Consider the following 17823-nt stretch of genomic DNA (forward strand, 5'->3'; position numbering starts at 1 on the left):
AATATATCATTTGTTTGTATCCAAAATAACTAATTGATATATGCAGATTCTGTTCTCTCTTTTTTCTCACTGGTTTTGATATTCTAAGAGACTTATTTACTTATTTGTAATCAGGAAGAACACACATACATGCTAATATGCATCATTTAAATTTTATTAAAAAACAATTGTGATGGTTATTTTTATGTGTCCACTGGACTGGGTCACAGGATACCCAGATATTTAGATAAGCATTATTTTAAATGTGTCGGGGGGGGTGGTTCTTGATGAGACTTAACAATAGAATCTATAGACTGAACAGAGTAGATTGTGGGTGATTCACAGCCAACAAGCTGGTACAGTAATTAAAATAAAAAAAATACTCCTACCTGATTGTCTTTGAAATGGAAAATCATTTTTTCCTTACTTTGAACTAAAACAGAAATATTGGCTACTCCTGAATTTCAAAACTCCTGGCCTCAGATTAGAAATACATGATCAATTCTTCTGAGTCTTATGCTTTATCATGTGAACTGGAAGTTTATGAGTGGTTTATTGGATTGCTCCTCATCTTGACAACAACAGGTCTTCATACATCTAGCTCCCATAGTATAGCTCCCATAGTATAGCTCCATAGTATAGCTAGTTCCTTACAATGAACACTTTCTATTTCTAGACATGTACATGCATGCACACACAAACAAACACACAAATACACTTTTATTTTGCCTCTAGAAGGTGCTAATTCCAAAGTTTAACTTTCATATACAATGTTAATATTTTTTCCCATTTTCATATTTAAGGTATGTCATATTTACTATGTTACTTTAAAAAATTAAAAGTATTAGAAATTGATTAAATTAGTATGAGTACAGATTGGCTACAGAAATCAGATTGTTTAGAGACCAAAATCAAGAGAATTAAAAATTGGGTAAATTAGTAGTACATTAAAACCATTTAGCTACTTTAGAGTCTTGAAGCCACTATAATCAGGAATCTTCCAAGTTTATGGAATAATATAGTTTGGTTTCATGTGATATTCTATTTCAAGGGTTGCATATATAATATCTACTGCATATTGCCCTACCTATTTATTATTTCACTTTCTTATAAAGAGTGCTTTGTGATGCTCTTCGTGTTGTCTCAGTGTTTGTGTCCAACCCCCCTGCCCAAATTCACTATCAATAGTGATAATCACTATCAATGTGATAGTGGGATCACTGGTAAATATTATTGTACTTATACAATAGCCTAAGGGAGCTTGTTATCCCATTTCATCAAGAGAGGACAACCATGAGATGCAGGCTCCAACCAGACAGTGAATCTACCAGTATTTTAACTTCAGCCAGAACTGTGAGCAATAAATTTCTGGTGATCATAAACTACCGTGTTTATGTTATTTTCTTACAAAAGTTATGGTAGACTCAGGCTATATAAAAAAGAATATCCAAGAATAAGCTAGATTGGAAACACTAGTGCATTCACAACTATTCTTGTTGAAACATATTTTTTTTCTTCTTTTGAACTCAGGGTTTGAACTCAGGGGCACTCAATCACTAAGCTACAATCCCAGCACTATTTTGTATTTTATTTAGAGACAGAGTCTCACTGAGTTGCTTAGTGCCTTACTTTTGCTGAGGCTGGCTTTGAACTCATAAACCTCCTGCCTCAACCTCTCAAGCAGCTGAGATTACAGGTTTGCTCCACCATGCCCAGCTTTAAAACACACACACACACACACACACACACACACACATTGTAAATGGACACAATACTTTTATTTTATTTTTATATGGTACTGAGGATTGTACCCAGTGCCTCAAGCATGCTAGGTGAGCACTCTAGCACTGAACCACAACCAAGCCCAGAAAATTAACTATCATTTTCTCATGTCCTATTTCGTATGTTTTGCCATGTCATGTGCTGCCACTATGTTACCACTGGCATTCAGTTGTTAAAAATTTATCTCAATTTTAGGAATTCTCCCTATATTAGATAGCATATACATGCAGTGCTATTGCTGCAGAAAATATATTTTCAAGGTTCATATCTCATTTGATGCATCTTATCTATAAACTTCAGTGATTTATATTTTAAGAGTAGATTGTTTGTTCTACAAGAATATAATTCCAAAAATATATTTGAAATTAAAAATGTAATTACTGTGTGCTATTAACAATACTCATGGAATTGTGAATACTTAATCATGCTAACTCACTTGTAATATAAGTTAGTGTTTTGTTTCAAACTGATAAAGAGAGAAAAGATAAATGAATGCATTATGCATTCAGAATATGACTATTTTAACAACACACCAAGAGAAGGTTCTCAAGCTTTATTTGTTTTTAATATATTTTTTGTTTGTAGTGGGACATTTTTAATTTTATTTTTATGGGTGCTGAGGAATGAACCCAATGCCTTGCATATGCTAGACAAGCCATCTACTGCTGAGCCACAGCCCCAGTTTCAAGCTTTATGTTTGATAAAGAAGCCATTCAACATATGATGGATCCATAAGATGAAACTTATACTATCTTAGAACAAATTTATCTATTTGCTATTTCTTCCAAACTATGCCAAGCAATTTCTGCATCATGCCCTTCACTATAGAGCTGTTTTCTGACAATATACAAAAAGTATAAACATTCTCAAGACATAATCTTCACAATCAAATCCAGCACATAAGTTCTTAGGTATTAATGTCATAAGAAGTAATATTCCTCCTGTAGCACATTTTGAGAGTCAGACTATGATACTCTTATTCTCTGAAATATCAAAAACATATATCAAGTTTGGGATTTCTTCAATCACCAAGATTTGAAGAGTGCTTGTGAAGTAGACACCCACAACAAACAATGAAGTGTTCAGGTGGGTTGCTAAAACTCAACAATTTGTAGATTATCTACTTGCTATATATATTTCTACTAAATCTCACAATTATATTATGACATGTTACCTCTAAATATAAAAATGAAATAGATCTTTTTTCTATTTTAAAAGAAGGTAAATAATATGTAACACCATATTTATATAATTTTTTATTTATTCTGTAATAAAGTTGATAGAATAGTAGAACTACATCAAGAGAACAAGAGCTCAGGTAACTAAAAGGTCTGCAGGAATCCCTTCACAGGGAAGACATGTTTAAATTGGACCCAGGAAGATGACTAAAAAGTTATCAGATAAAGTAGAATGGAAGGAACTTCAGAGAACATCAACACACTCAATATTGTCAAAAGTAGGGTGTGTTCAGGTGATAAAATGCACAGGTAAGAAGATAAAGAATATTAAGTGTAAGGCCATGGTGATGAATGAATCTTGACCACAGATGACTGTGCCATTTATTATGTCATTTATCTCTGGTTCCATATTTTAGTGGACATTTCTTAGAGGGAAACCTTACAATAAAAAATATTATGAAGAATAACATCCTAAATCAGGAAATATAAGCCTACATTTTAAATAATCAGGTATCTTTCTGGGAATTTGTTTCCTTTAATTTTCCATTTTCATGTCAATTGCTATTTTCAATTGCATTGAAAAACACTACTTTTTCCCCCTTAAGTATTAAAAATAAGTTTGTACATTCATACATATTTTTTCCCTAAACTTCATGACTGAATGAGGCAATTCAGTTGAAAGCACTGAAGGAAGAAGTAATACCATAATTGCAAAAAAGTAGTAAATTGAAAAGTAGTAATTACACTGTGTAATTTGAAAGAAGAAAGAAAAATGCTGCACAAAATTTAAAATGAGGAAAGTTCTGATATTAGATTTGAAAAGTAACTTCAGAAATTTGAGAGGTCATTTTTTAATGTAACAATTAAATCAAGATTTTAAAAACATTAACATATGACATTTCTATTCATATTTTATACATGTAATTTTTCATTAAAACAAGATCAGAAAGACATTATAAGCAACATATCATCACACAGGGACACACACACATTCAAATACATATACAAAAATTTTAAATATATTTTTTAGTTGTAGTTATTTATTTATTCTACGTGGTGCTGAGGATTGAACCCAGTGCCTCGCAGGTGCTAGGAAATTGCTCTACCACTGACCCACAACCCCAGTCCCCACAAGCAAAATTTTTAAAACATATATGACAATAATAATACAGTTTTTTTCTGAAAAGTGAGATTATTCAGGAATACAAATAGACTTAAATATGCAGAGAATATATTTTTAAATTGAATTGTAATATAATTATTAATAGCATTAATACTATATATAAAATGAACATATTTTTAAATACACTGGAAAAATATAAGTTTAAAAGCTATCAGTGAGACGTAAATATATGTTTTAATTAGGTTTTTAATTGCTGGTACCAAAAATACCTTATAAGAGCAACTTAGAAGAGGAAAACTTTATGTGGGGCTGTGTCTGAGGTCAGTCCATAGATGATCAACTCACTTGCTCTGGACTTAAGGTGAGGAAGCATGTCATGGGGAAAGACCACACAGCAGAAAGCAACTCAGATCATGGAGGGTTAGAAAACAGAGACAGAGAAGGGAGGAAACAAAGGAGATTCAGGAAAGATGAGTCCTTCCAGGGCACATCCCCAGTGACACACCTCCTCTAGCCATGCCCCATCTGCCTACATTAACACCCAGGCATTCACACTGGAATGAACTTATTGTTACAGCTCTACCAATCCAACATTTTACCACAAAACATTCCTACATTCATACAGGAGCTTTGGGGGAACACCTATTATCCAAACCAGAGTATTCTAATGTAGTTAGTTTTATTATACAGAATTAGGAGTATATTTGGTTAAATTATATTTATCAAGAATTTATGTAACATCAGCAATAATATTAAAAAAGAAACAGTATAAATACTGAACTGATAAAGATAAATAGGAGCCCAGGCACAGAGGCACCTACCTATAATCCCAGAAACCAGGAAGGCTGAGTCAGGAGTATCTCAAGTTGTAGTCTAGCCTTAACAACTTGGCATGACCCAATCTTAAAAAAAAAAAAAAAAAAAAAACAACAACAACAACAACAAAAAAAAAAAACAGCAGGTTGTGGGGGGGGCGGAGCTAAGGATTTAGCACAATGATAATGTGTTCCTAGATTCAATACTTAATATTGGGGGGAAAAAAGATAATGGAATAATTTATCAAAACTCAGTATATTTAAAAGAAGGCAATAAAGTGTGTGTGTGTGTGTGTGTACTTAGATATATAGATCCATATAAGAATAAGTACTTTAAAAAGTAGAACTAAATTCCCCAAATAAAAGAAAGAAAATCTGTTAATAAGATTACAAAATAACAAACAAAAATGAAATCATCTAAATGGCCTTTAAAAAAGAGATTTACTTGAAACACACAAACAAAAAGTAGAAGGAAAATCTAAATTACCAAAAAAATCTGCACATTAACTTGTTACAATGTCAATTTAAAATGCCACAGAGATATACCTGGGCAACAAGCAATACTAATTTCTCAAAATGACAAGTGCTTATGCTTATATACCACATACATTATGCCATGCACACTTCTAAGTGTTTTGTATGTTGACTTGTTCTCTATGGAAGGAGAAGGTAGTTAAGGATTCAAGCTCCAATCACTTAACCGGTAGTTTCAGACCCAGGGTACGAGGGTAAGAATAGAAAATAATGACAATGGAAGAGACAAGTAAATGTGATGTGGTACTCTGCTGATTACCAACAATAACCAAAAAACTGTAGAGTAAATATAATGAATGAGCATTGTGTTGCTCACTAGGTATTTTGCTCAAAAAACAGGATTCTGCAGAAGGGCTGCAGGGTTAACAAAACTGGGTATGCGCAGTTATATCACCTCTCCTCTGCTGGGTGGAGAATGGGGGCGCTCAGCCTGCCCTGGCAGGCACTCAGTGGTAACCCCACATGGCCACAGGGCCATGACTGCTTTCCAGTGCTGTTTACCTACGATGGTGCCGTGGGTACACTGAGCTTTGGTGGGCGGCTGGGGTAAACTGGGAGTTCATAACCCACTTGAATCTAATGTATGAAATGTGATATGTCAAGAGCTTTGTAATGTTTTGAACAACCAATAAAAAAAATTAAAAAAATAAAAAAAATGGTAAGAAGGTTGCATGTAGTAATATAAAGAAAGAAAGTTTCTTTTTTTTCTCTTTTTCACTGAGTAATTATAAGCACAATTACCATGTCTATTGATTAAACTAAAAAAATTATAAAAAAGGAATAGTTTTTAAAAGTTGATAAATTTCAAAACACATCATTTATCGTATATTTAGCCATCTGGGAATGGGGGTAGAGACCTTTTGCTCTTGTAATGGATACTTTCAAACATTAAGAGCTATCTTAGTAAAGAATGGCATAAATCATTTTGTATAACATCAAACATAAGGTATTATCAATGTTTTCACAAAGTATATGATTTTCCAGTTTTTACATTGGATAAGAAAAATAAATAAAATTCATACAAACAGGAAAGAGAAACAAAGTTCATTTTATTCACTAATAATATGGTTTTTTTATGGAAGAAAGAGAAGAAGAAAACTTATTAGAACTTATGAGATTGCAGCAGTGTTGCTAGACATAATTAGCTAGACTCTATAGCAAACAAAGTCATTATTTTTGTTTACTATAGAGTGTGATATTAATATGAAATACTGAGGAATTAAACTATTACTTTCTCTTTATGGCCAAAATAATAACATTGTATTGGAAGGTACTGAAGATTAAATTAATAGAAAAAGAGGTGGTGAATGCAAGCATGCAGCACAAAAACAGACCTGTAAAAAATTAAGAAACAAATTTAGAAATAACAATAGTTGTATTGCATATCAGTGGGATAAGTGAATTAACATATCCTTAACTGATGCTGGAACATAAAGTCATTCTTATGAGAGGGAAAAAAAAGAATAATGATTTGCCTTATTCACAATCATTGAGTCCAAATAGAATGACAAAAATAGATTACAAACTATAAATTAGGAAACTACCATATTTTAATTATATTATATAATTGTACAAGATTACACAAAAATGACAATAAATAATGTTATTTTATTTTTATTACTGGTAAAGTTCATTGAATTTGTAAACATGACAACCATGATCTGTGAACTTCCATTCACATTGCAAAGTGAATCTTTATTTTAAAATACATTTATTCCATAACCATGAAGACAAAACAGAGAGAGCATAAGCTGCTCATAAAATGTTATCAAGGTGATAACCCTGCAACAGTTTTTTGTCATCAGTTATGATCTTGTGCTCAACTACTTCATGCATAGGGATATGCTTCTTATAAATTTACTAAATATGCACACAATGTAGCTTATATAGATTACTCCACAGATTACACAGATGATTTGTATTGACATTAATTTAATGGCAAAAAATATGTAAATAATTTAAATATGATCCATATTTATATAATTAAATATAAATATTTATTAAGTATGATTAAAGATTAAATATTTATTTTTAAATAAAAGACCTAAACAACATGAAATCCATTATAGCAGTGATATGGATTTATCTTGAATATAAATATCCACATTGATAAATCTTCTAAAAATCATAGTAAATGTAAAAGGAAGTTCAAAAATAATATATTAACTATATGGTCTCCTTTATAAATCTAGTTATAAAATAAAATCTGATATGTGTGTGTGTGTGTGTGTGTGTGTGTGTGTAAAGTAATCTAATTTCTAGGGGAAATATATGTGTATATATATATATATACATATATATGTATATATATATATATTCTTTATATATATATAAAGAATAATATATTTTCTAAGGCTAAGTTCATATGAAATTAACAATAAATGCAAAAATACATATTTACATATATACAGAAAGCAAATAAATAAAAAGTTAAGATTTTTCATGTTCTTCTGGTGAAATGAGCAGAGATAATGATGTATTTGTGATATTCAGAATATATGTTTATAATGGTTTATGTACCACATTAGAAAGTTTAATATTATGTGAACTCTATCTTTAGTTAAATAAATAAATATATGCATGCATAGATACATATTCTATATAAATAACACATCTGGGTTACAATATCTTTAAATTTTGTTTGATAACACTTTCATTATATGTGTATACACGTTATTTATTTCACACTACATTTTTCAAAAATACATCCTCACTAAATTTTTGTCTACAAATAAATGTGGAAATAAATAATGAGTGATTTTTCTCTACTTATAAATAATTTTATAAATTCTAATCTATCTAAATTAACAGGCATATAATCATCTGATACTTGATAAGGCATAAAAGACAGACATTTGAGAAAGTATAGCCTTCATAATGAATGGTTTTGAGAAAACTGGATGTCTTTATATAGAATAATGAAACTAGATTTTTCTTTCTTATCATGCACAAATATCAATTCAAAACAGAACAAAGACATAGGGTTTAACAGAACTTTATTCTAGGTATTTCTGGAAAATATAGGGCCAATACTTGAACATACAGGTAAAAGCAATGACTTCCTCATTAGGAAGATAAAACTGAGGGACTCAGGCACAAAAGGCAAACACTCCACTACTGATCTACATCCTCTTTCCAAATCTGTCCAAATATCCTCTATCTTAAAACCATCAAACATTCATTATTTAGGGGAAAAAAAAGACAATGAAGTGTTTATAATATTGTCATGTCTGTATGTTTACTTCTTAAAAATATTACATACTTATTGACAATAAATTTTGCATTTATCATTATTTTATTTCTTTTGGTATGGTAAAATATTCAATCACAAATGTCTCTCATGATTATTAGAAATATATAAACACTGTCAGAGAAAAATTAATTTGTCCCTCTTAAACAGTAATATTGAATGTAAGATTTTAAAATTATTTTTAGTTGTCAATGGACCTTTATTTTATTTATTGAGATGTGGTGCATAGAATTGAACCCAGTGCTTCACACATACTAATCAAGCACTCTGCCACTGAGCCACAACCCCAGCCATGAATGTAAATTTTTAATGAGGAAAATTTTAAAAATATCAGACTCCTGTATTTTTCATATAATTCTAAGACATCTAATTAAACTCAAACCATCCCAATCAATAAGAAATAAGTTGTTCACACAATTTACTCATGAATATACAAAATATAAAACATATGAAAGAAGAACAGGGTAGAAACTAGGGACATAAACGTGCAGTTCTGCAAATTTATTAAAAAATACAGTTATTTTAACAGCACTTGCATCTTTCACTTATTCTTTATTTAATTTAACCATTAAAATTCTTTCTATCTTTGTATTGTAATTCTAATATTGCGTTACATACTAAGGGGTTGTTGATGTAAGACAGTGTTCCATCTTCAAGAACGTTGCTTTCTACTGAGAAACAGTTTAATTCTATAGGGATTAAAATATGCAGTTATATAAATAGATAAAAGGAAATAATAAGAAAGACATCTCAGACTAGTTAAAACTCCTGTCAAGTCATGGAAAGTATTTAAGCGAACACCTAAATAAGTATAACTGAACTAGGATTAGCAAATTAATATATGCACAGAAAAATGAGAAGGCTGGCATGTGCATTAAATGACCATTATTATCCAGTGTGCATTGCAAGAAGGAAGTCAGAAAAGAACCTGAAAGAGATGGGGTGGGGTTGGAGTGGTGAACTGGAGAGTTATTCAAATTTCCCACAGGTCATTACAGCATTTTGTTCACAGTGAATAAATTTGATTTTTCATCCTGTAAAGTATAGAAGTAAATAGAAACAAGTATATACTGTTAAAATTAGTGTTCTGACCAAGTGTGCACAGGTAGCAGTGCAAAGGGTAGTTTTGAGGGAGAAAAAAAAGTAAAGATAAGAAAGAGATGGGTAGGAAGTTTATAAATCAATTAACTGGGAAAAAAATCATTGGGGAAATAAGGACAAAAGGAGCTAATCATTTTGCAAACATAATTAGAAGAGCCTTTTTCTTTTGTGAGTGGAATAGCTCAAGAGGAGGAGAAAATCTATAGAGTAGTGTTTCTCAATTGGGCAAGAGACAAATGTAGCTATCATTCCTGTAATTATCACTTGGAGAAGAACAGAGTGAAATAGATGATGAGTTAAGTTTGGATTTTATTAAACTTAGGTTCTTATGAGATTATATATAATAAGTAAAGTAAGTAAAGCAATTTTGCAATTTAGGAATCAAATTTTAGAAGGAGTTATAGATTTCACAGGCATAACATTACAAAACAGAACTGGAATTACATAGTTATCATTTTAGATTTCAGAATTTTCTTTTAAGAAATGGATTAAGAGAAAATGAAAACAAATATTTTACTAAAGGAGTAGGTAAATGACACTGCTCCTAAAAATAGTTGGGCTTTATGAAAAACAAACAGTTAAAACATCATTTCATTTTTTTTTTTTGTGAAAATAAATGACCTAAGTGATAATTGTCTTTTTCAGAACTTGGCACATTATGGTCTGCTATCTATTTTCATAAATAACATTTGTTGAAACATTTACAAAACCATGTTTTTTTCCATGTTCCATGGATGGTTTTATGCTGTGGCAGTACAGTTGAATAGTTGTGATGGAGACCACATGGCACATGAACTTAATGTAGGGCTCTCTGCCCCTATAAGAAATATTCCCTGGCCTGTTGTTTTTAACAACTTGCAAATAATTGCTTTTTAAGTTAAAGAATGAAAAATAACTGAGATTCCAATATATCAAGCCATTATGTATTGGTTTATTTTATATTTAAGTTCAATTTATTTTTCAGTGACTCCTAAATATTATAAGTGTTAACTGGGTAACAGGTGACATTTCAACATATGTAGTGTTGTGCAAAATTTAAATAAGGTTGAATGCATCTATTTTCATAAATGTTTATAATGTGTTTATAGTGGAAACTTTAAAATTCCTTTCTTCTAGCCTTCTGAAATGTACCATGCATTTTTGCCATCAGCAGTCACATAAGCATGCAACAGCATATCAGGAACTTAGTACTCATTTGTTGACTTCCTCTCTTTCCATCCTCCTTATTCTTTCCTTGCTGTGATAACTACTATTCTATATTAAATTTCTCTATATGTTTCAACTTCCACATATGAGTGAGATAAAGTGGCGCTTGTCATTCTGTGCCTGGTTTACTTCATTCAATATAATGATCTCCAGTCTCATTCATAATAAATCACATGACATTCTTTTTCAGCTAAATAACAATTATTTGTGTATATTTACTACAATTTTTTAATCTATTTGTAACTTGTCAGTTACATTGTTTTTCTGTCTTGACTGCTTGGGTTTTCTAACTACTACACTAAAGCATGATTATAACCATGAGCTAAAATAAACCATGCCTCTGCCACATTGTTCCTGTTTTTTATATTAATTGGCTTGATTTAATTATCCCACAACATATACATCTATCAAAACACCACATTTTACCATAAAAATGTATATAAATATTAGCTATAACTAAGAATGAAAAACTGTTTATTTATTTTTATATGTTCTAATTAGCACTATATGACAGTAGAATGCATTTTCACACATCATACATAAATAAAGTATAACTTATTATTCTTCTGGTTGTACATTATATATGGTCATTCTGGTCACATAGTCATATATGCACATGGGGTATTAATGTTTGATTCTTTATGCTATTCTTCCTACCCCAAAATCTCCTCCCCTCCTTTCTTACCCAGATGCATGAATCAAAGTACCTCTATTCTTCCCTAACCTCTCCTCCTCATATAATGAATTAGCATTTGGCCATTGGTTTTCAGAATTGACTTATTTCACTTAACATGATATTCACCAATTCCATCCATCTATCAGCAAATGACATAACTTCATTCTTCTTTAAGACTGAGTAATATTCCATTGTGCTCACGTATGATGGTTTCTTTATCCATTCATCTATTGAAGGGCACCTACATTGGTTCCATAGTTTAACTATTGTGAGTTGAACTTCTATAAACATTAATGTGGCTACTTTACTGTACTATTCTGATTTTATGTACTTTGTGTATAAACTGACAAAAGAGGTAGCAAATGGTGGTCCCATTCCAAGATTTCTAAGGAATCTCCATACTGCTTTCCATAGTGGTTGCACCAATTTGAAGTCCCACCAGAAGAATCAACCAATGGGATGGATTAAAACTAAAAAGCTTCTTCTCAGCGAAGAAAACAATCAAAAATGTGAAAAGAGAGCCTACAGAATGGGAGAAAATTTGTACAGAATGCACCTCAGATAGAGTATTAATCTCCAGGATATGTAAAGAGCTCAAAAAACTTAACACCAAAAAAAAAAATAACCCAATCAATAAATGGGCTAAGGAACTGAACAGACACTTCACAGAAGTAGAAATGCAATCAACAACTCTATGAAAAAAATGAGCAACATTTCTAGCAATCAGTGAAATACAAATCAAAACTACTCTAAGATTTCAGCTCACTCCAGTCCAAATAGAAATTATCAAGAATACAAGCAACAATAAATATTGGCAAGGATGTGGGAAAAGGATGCTACATTGCTCTTGTTGTTGCTCTTGATGAAAAATCTAACTGAAATCCATATGATTCTAACTTGTGGCAAAATTGGAAAATATATTTTAAAGAGATAGTAAAATCCAATAAGTATGACAATTATGATAAAAGTAAACAATAAATATTAAAGTATTCCTTTCACTATATAACTTAAATTGTGCAATTTGTTTATTATTATTATTTAATAAAAAAAGCTTATGGAAAGGGCATGGAAAATGGGGGAGAGGTCATTGAATAGAAGTTATTCTGAAAGAGACCAAACAAATCCCTTGTCTGAATACTGACAAAATATGAAGTGAAGTTGGGCTGCTGTATGCTAGGATTGAAACTAACTCAAAACCTCCCAAATTATAAGCATGTATATCATTAAGTGGGGTTTCACTAAATCACTGTTGTAAATATTTTATATTTCCATTGTTTTGAATGATTTAATGATATAATATTTTAAATTAGTGATATAAAATGTGCAGCATAAGTGAAATTTTAACTATTAGTTACAAATATACATCCTTTTAAATTTTATATATCACATTTATATAGATAATGAATAGATAAACTCCTGTCCTTCAGAATTCTATTCATTTAGTGTATGGTCATATTTGGCATAGAATATTGAGGTTTGTGTTTGTCAGTATACTTCATTGGAAAAATATATTCTAAAGAGAGTATTTACAGTTTGATTTTATTTGTTTTCCAAGTAGAAAAATCATGTCCATAGTAAATGCTTTTACATATATATATCATTACATGTAGAAATCACTTTATGATGCTGAGTATTGAATGCTAGGTCTCAGCATTGTGCTCTACAACTGAGCTAAACACAAAACATTTTATCATATCTTATGTATCATACTTTGCATGATATAAAATTATTTGATGTACCAGAAAGAAAGAGAAAATCCTGAAATTTGAGGTACTACATAATAATTTCTCAGAAGTCATATATTAAAGTTAGTAATTTTCACATGAAAAATACATATCTTAGAACTAGTGAAATATTCTAGTTTAACAATAAAGAATTAAATGTCACATATTAACATATTAGGAGAATGATCTTTTCTGCCATGACAAAAACCCTGAAATGAAAATTGACAAAAACTACTTTTAAATTGTTTGATCTCTGTTTTGAGACTTTGTAGAAGACTAATTTAACATGTCAAGGCAGAATTTTTTTAGAATTGTAGATACTGATTTGAAACATTAATAGATCTGGTAGGGTTTTTTCCAACTTTCTCCCAGGTAAGCCATAAATACTTGTGTATTAAATATTTATTTAGCATATACAGCTTTTTTAAAGATTTATATGCTAAGGTGAAGAACAATTTTCAATAAATTTAGAAGATAAATACACAAAACTTAAGAAACCATTATCTCTTTCTTTTTTCAAAAAAGATAAATTACTTCACTAAGTGATTTCCAATTAATGTTAATATTTCCTGGAAAATTGGGATACATAAAAATATAAATTGAGTTATATTATCAGACAATAAGATAAAATGTCTATAGGGACTCTGTCAGATGTCACAGGTAGTTTTTTTATGATTTATTAAAAATACATTAGCTCTTACTTTAGTCAGAGTTGTGTAGTATTAATGACTTGTTCTAAACACTTCCATTGACTGCAAGTAATTCTAAAATGTTCACTGTCCACACTTCATAATTGCTTTAATCTCATTTGTAATTGAATATCATGTCAAGAAAGGAAATAGATATGATCACTGGCATGTGAACCAAGCCACCTGTCTCATGCTTCTGTTCTATGAGGATGGTCACATTTCCAATATGCTGCTTCCCTCCATAAGGTAAAACAATGTTTTAATTTGTAGGACTCTAGGCTAGTACTTCAGCGTAAGGCATAGGCATGGGGTTCGATATATGAAATTCTAAGTAGATAAAAAATTTGTTAAATACGTTATTTTGAAAGTGTTTTTAAATTTTTCACTTTGTCTCATCTGTTTGAAAAAGTATAAAAATTAAAACGACTTGACTCAGGAGTCGTGCATAGGAAATGAAGTTCTTTGGAACAATGTTTTGAGTTAAGCACTCTAAACTGTCAGGCAAAGCTTGATATGGTTGAGCTACTATGGGAACAGTAGTTGATACATTAGCAGCAGAGCAATGGGGAAAGTAGACAACTGTCACTGGAAAAAATATAAACCTAGGAATAACTGTGATTAGTGTAAAAATATGTGGATATTGACAATATGGGTACTTTAAATCATCACATCTTATTTAATTTAGTAATTACTCTATGAGCATGAACAAGGAGGTAAGATGCTTATTTTACTGAATATTTGAAGATTATTTTCACCAAACAGATTTCTCAGGAAATTTATTAAACTCATTAATTGCACTTGAGAACTTCAAATTTGTAGTAATTGGTTTCTTGAAAATTTAAACCATTTAGAACTTCCTTTTTTAAAGAAATGAATTCAGAATACAGTGATGATTTAAACGAATATTTATAAGAAAAATAGAAGTGAGCTTTAAAAATGCCTTATATATTTCCCTCAGTGAATATTATCTAGATTTATTTTCATACTATCAATGTGATAAAACAATCCATATGGATAAAGCATTATTATGGATTTCAAATGGTTTAAAGATGGAGCTGGTGCTATTAAGTTTTCTGGTTCTTTACCTGATTTTTTTAATAAAAAAGGCCCAAAAGAATGTCATAATCTAGATTTATGAATGCATTATTATTGGTGGGTCTTCAGAGACCCTCTTACATTGCTCTATGTCTCATAAATCTTTAGGCAATTGAATTCTTTCACCAAAAAACTGCATGTATTCATCTCACAGAAAATATACCCAGTAAAATTTTTCATTTTATGCCTTTCTTACTGTTCTCCTGAAGATGTTGTATTACAAAAATATGTATCTTTCTACTAAGATAGTGGACAATATTTTTCAAAGATGGACACTTTATAATTCTATTATTATTGCAAATTTTTTTTTAGAATTCATTTGTAAATGCTATTTTTTCTTAATTATTGTCATGAGCATTATTTTTAAAGAACATTTAGATCAAATCTCATAACTTTCTTACTTTAAAAATGCTGGGATGAAATATACATTTTTCTTAAACTCTAAATCTCCATGTTTAGATATACATCCAAGAAGTTAAATAAAATGATAGATAATGATATGAATTCCCCAAATCCTTTTATGATGAATATGCAGCAAAAAGTAGAGATGGTAACACTTTGAGAAAATTTGACATTGTGTCTCATGGATTTTACTATAAAATCCCTGCCATCAGTTGAATTTTTTGAAGTTTATCTATTTCATTTTATGAAAAAAAGTACTTCACAGGAGCTTAGGCCATGGATGCCTGAAAACCCTAAATTCTTCTAAGAATATTAGAATCATATATATCGAATTTCTTACAGATACACACCAAAAAATGTATTGCTATGTCTTACTATTATATATAGGCATCAGTCTTAATCTTGGTATTCATATCTCAGGAAATAAAAGAATATCTCATAGTTATTAGATATGGTGCTGTTTTTTATGAAATGTAGATTAAGTTAGTGCTCTGAATGTCTACCATTCCATGCACCTTTAAAACTTAGAAACTAAATGCATTGCTTATCATTAGCAATCATCTATGGGAATATGAATTTGAAGCTTGTACAAAGTGGTAACATTAAATTACACTGAGCTACAAAAAGAAGAAAATAATAACATTCAAATGTTACAAATGGAGGTTCTTTCATGTACAACCTTCCTCCCCCCACAACTAGCTATAATGATTCAAGTATTACTTGTTATAACACAGAATTTGAAAACATCTTTTCTTTTTTTGGCAGCAAACTGTCCATGAAAATGAAGTATTTTTCTTTGAAATTTCCTTAATAATAATACAAAACAAAAGGAAATATTTTGACTATTAAACTTTTTCAATTTTAATATGATTAGGAAAATAAAAATAAAGCATATACATATAAAATATTAATTCATTTATGTATTTGAATTTATTGTCCACAAGTAAACTGGTTGGATCTTTTGAAATATTTCCACATAGGAAAATTATTTGCAACTTTAAAATAATAACAAAATTTTAAAAATGTCATTGTGATAAGGAATATATTTAAAACTTGATTGACATTGCTTTTGGTTGAGTTCTTTCAAATTTTCTATACTTTTGCTTCTTGTGAAAGTTAAATGTGATGGTTATCCATTTCTCTTTTATTATCACACAGGAAATATTAGTATTTTATGGTGATAGCATAGTAAAAATGAAAAGAATGAATATTTATTAAACTATCTATTCTAATCAACAGAACAATGAAATAAATCACAGAATTTGTACTCTGCAATAAATACACACCTATGCACATAAGTTGAGAAATTCCTCTGGATTAAGACTAAATATTAAATTACTCTTGATGCAATCTTTAAATAATTCCCCCAAATCTAGCAAGTATGTGAATCAAAAACATAATTAACTTCTAGAATTTTTTTCCCTATGAAACAGACCTGAAGTAAAGTGCACAATGCCTGTTATATATTATATTTAGAAATTATACGGAGATATTTTCCAAAGTTCAAAAATATTGTGATAGTGTTTATAAGTATTAAATAAAATCAATAGAAAAAATATGTTTATTTCAAAAGGATATCTTCAGTCTGATATCATAAAATCAAAATTTTATGTGACACATCATAAATATTTACTATTACAAATAAGTGACATAAAATATATCAATGATTTATCCAACAATATTGTATAGATTATGTAATATTGTAATTGGCTTATAGTTTCAGAGAGTAGTAAGATCATAAGGCTTTTTTTAAAAACAGATATCAAGAAGTGAGAATTTAAGATCAGCTATTACTGAAAAATCTCTTTCAGGAGGAGGTTTGCCATTCTTAACTTTTAATCATGAAATAAAGTAAAATGCACATTAAATAATCACAAAAAATTTTGCATTTAAATTTATTTATGCCCCCCAAACAAAATATTTCCAGCATGACACTTATCCAAAAGAGCTTAAAGCAATAGTCTCATTTATGCAGATCTTTAGAGATCATTGAAAACATTCATTTTTAACGCTAATTTTAGCAGATGAAATGCAAGCTGGTAGAATTTTTCTTCATAAATTATGTAAACCAGTAAAATGGAATGCCCAAACTATCTCACCATATCAAACTTTACTGTTGGCAAATTGTTGTTACTAATCCATTATTTGAATTGTTATGGATAACATTTTAATCCTGAGGTGAATTTATATATGAAACTTACTTTTTAAAAAGTTCTCTAAAGACAGCTTTAAAAGGGTTACAGTATTTAAAATAGTGTCTTATAATCTA

The sequence above is a fragment of the Ictidomys tridecemlineatus genome, chromosome 1 (genome assembly GCF_052094955.1).
Source record: "Ictidomys tridecemlineatus isolate mIctTri1 chromosome 1, mIctTri1.hap1, whole genome shotgun sequence".
Classification (NCBI taxonomy): Eukaryota; Metazoa; Chordata; class Mammalia; order Rodentia; family Sciuridae; genus Ictidomys; species Ictidomys tridecemlineatus.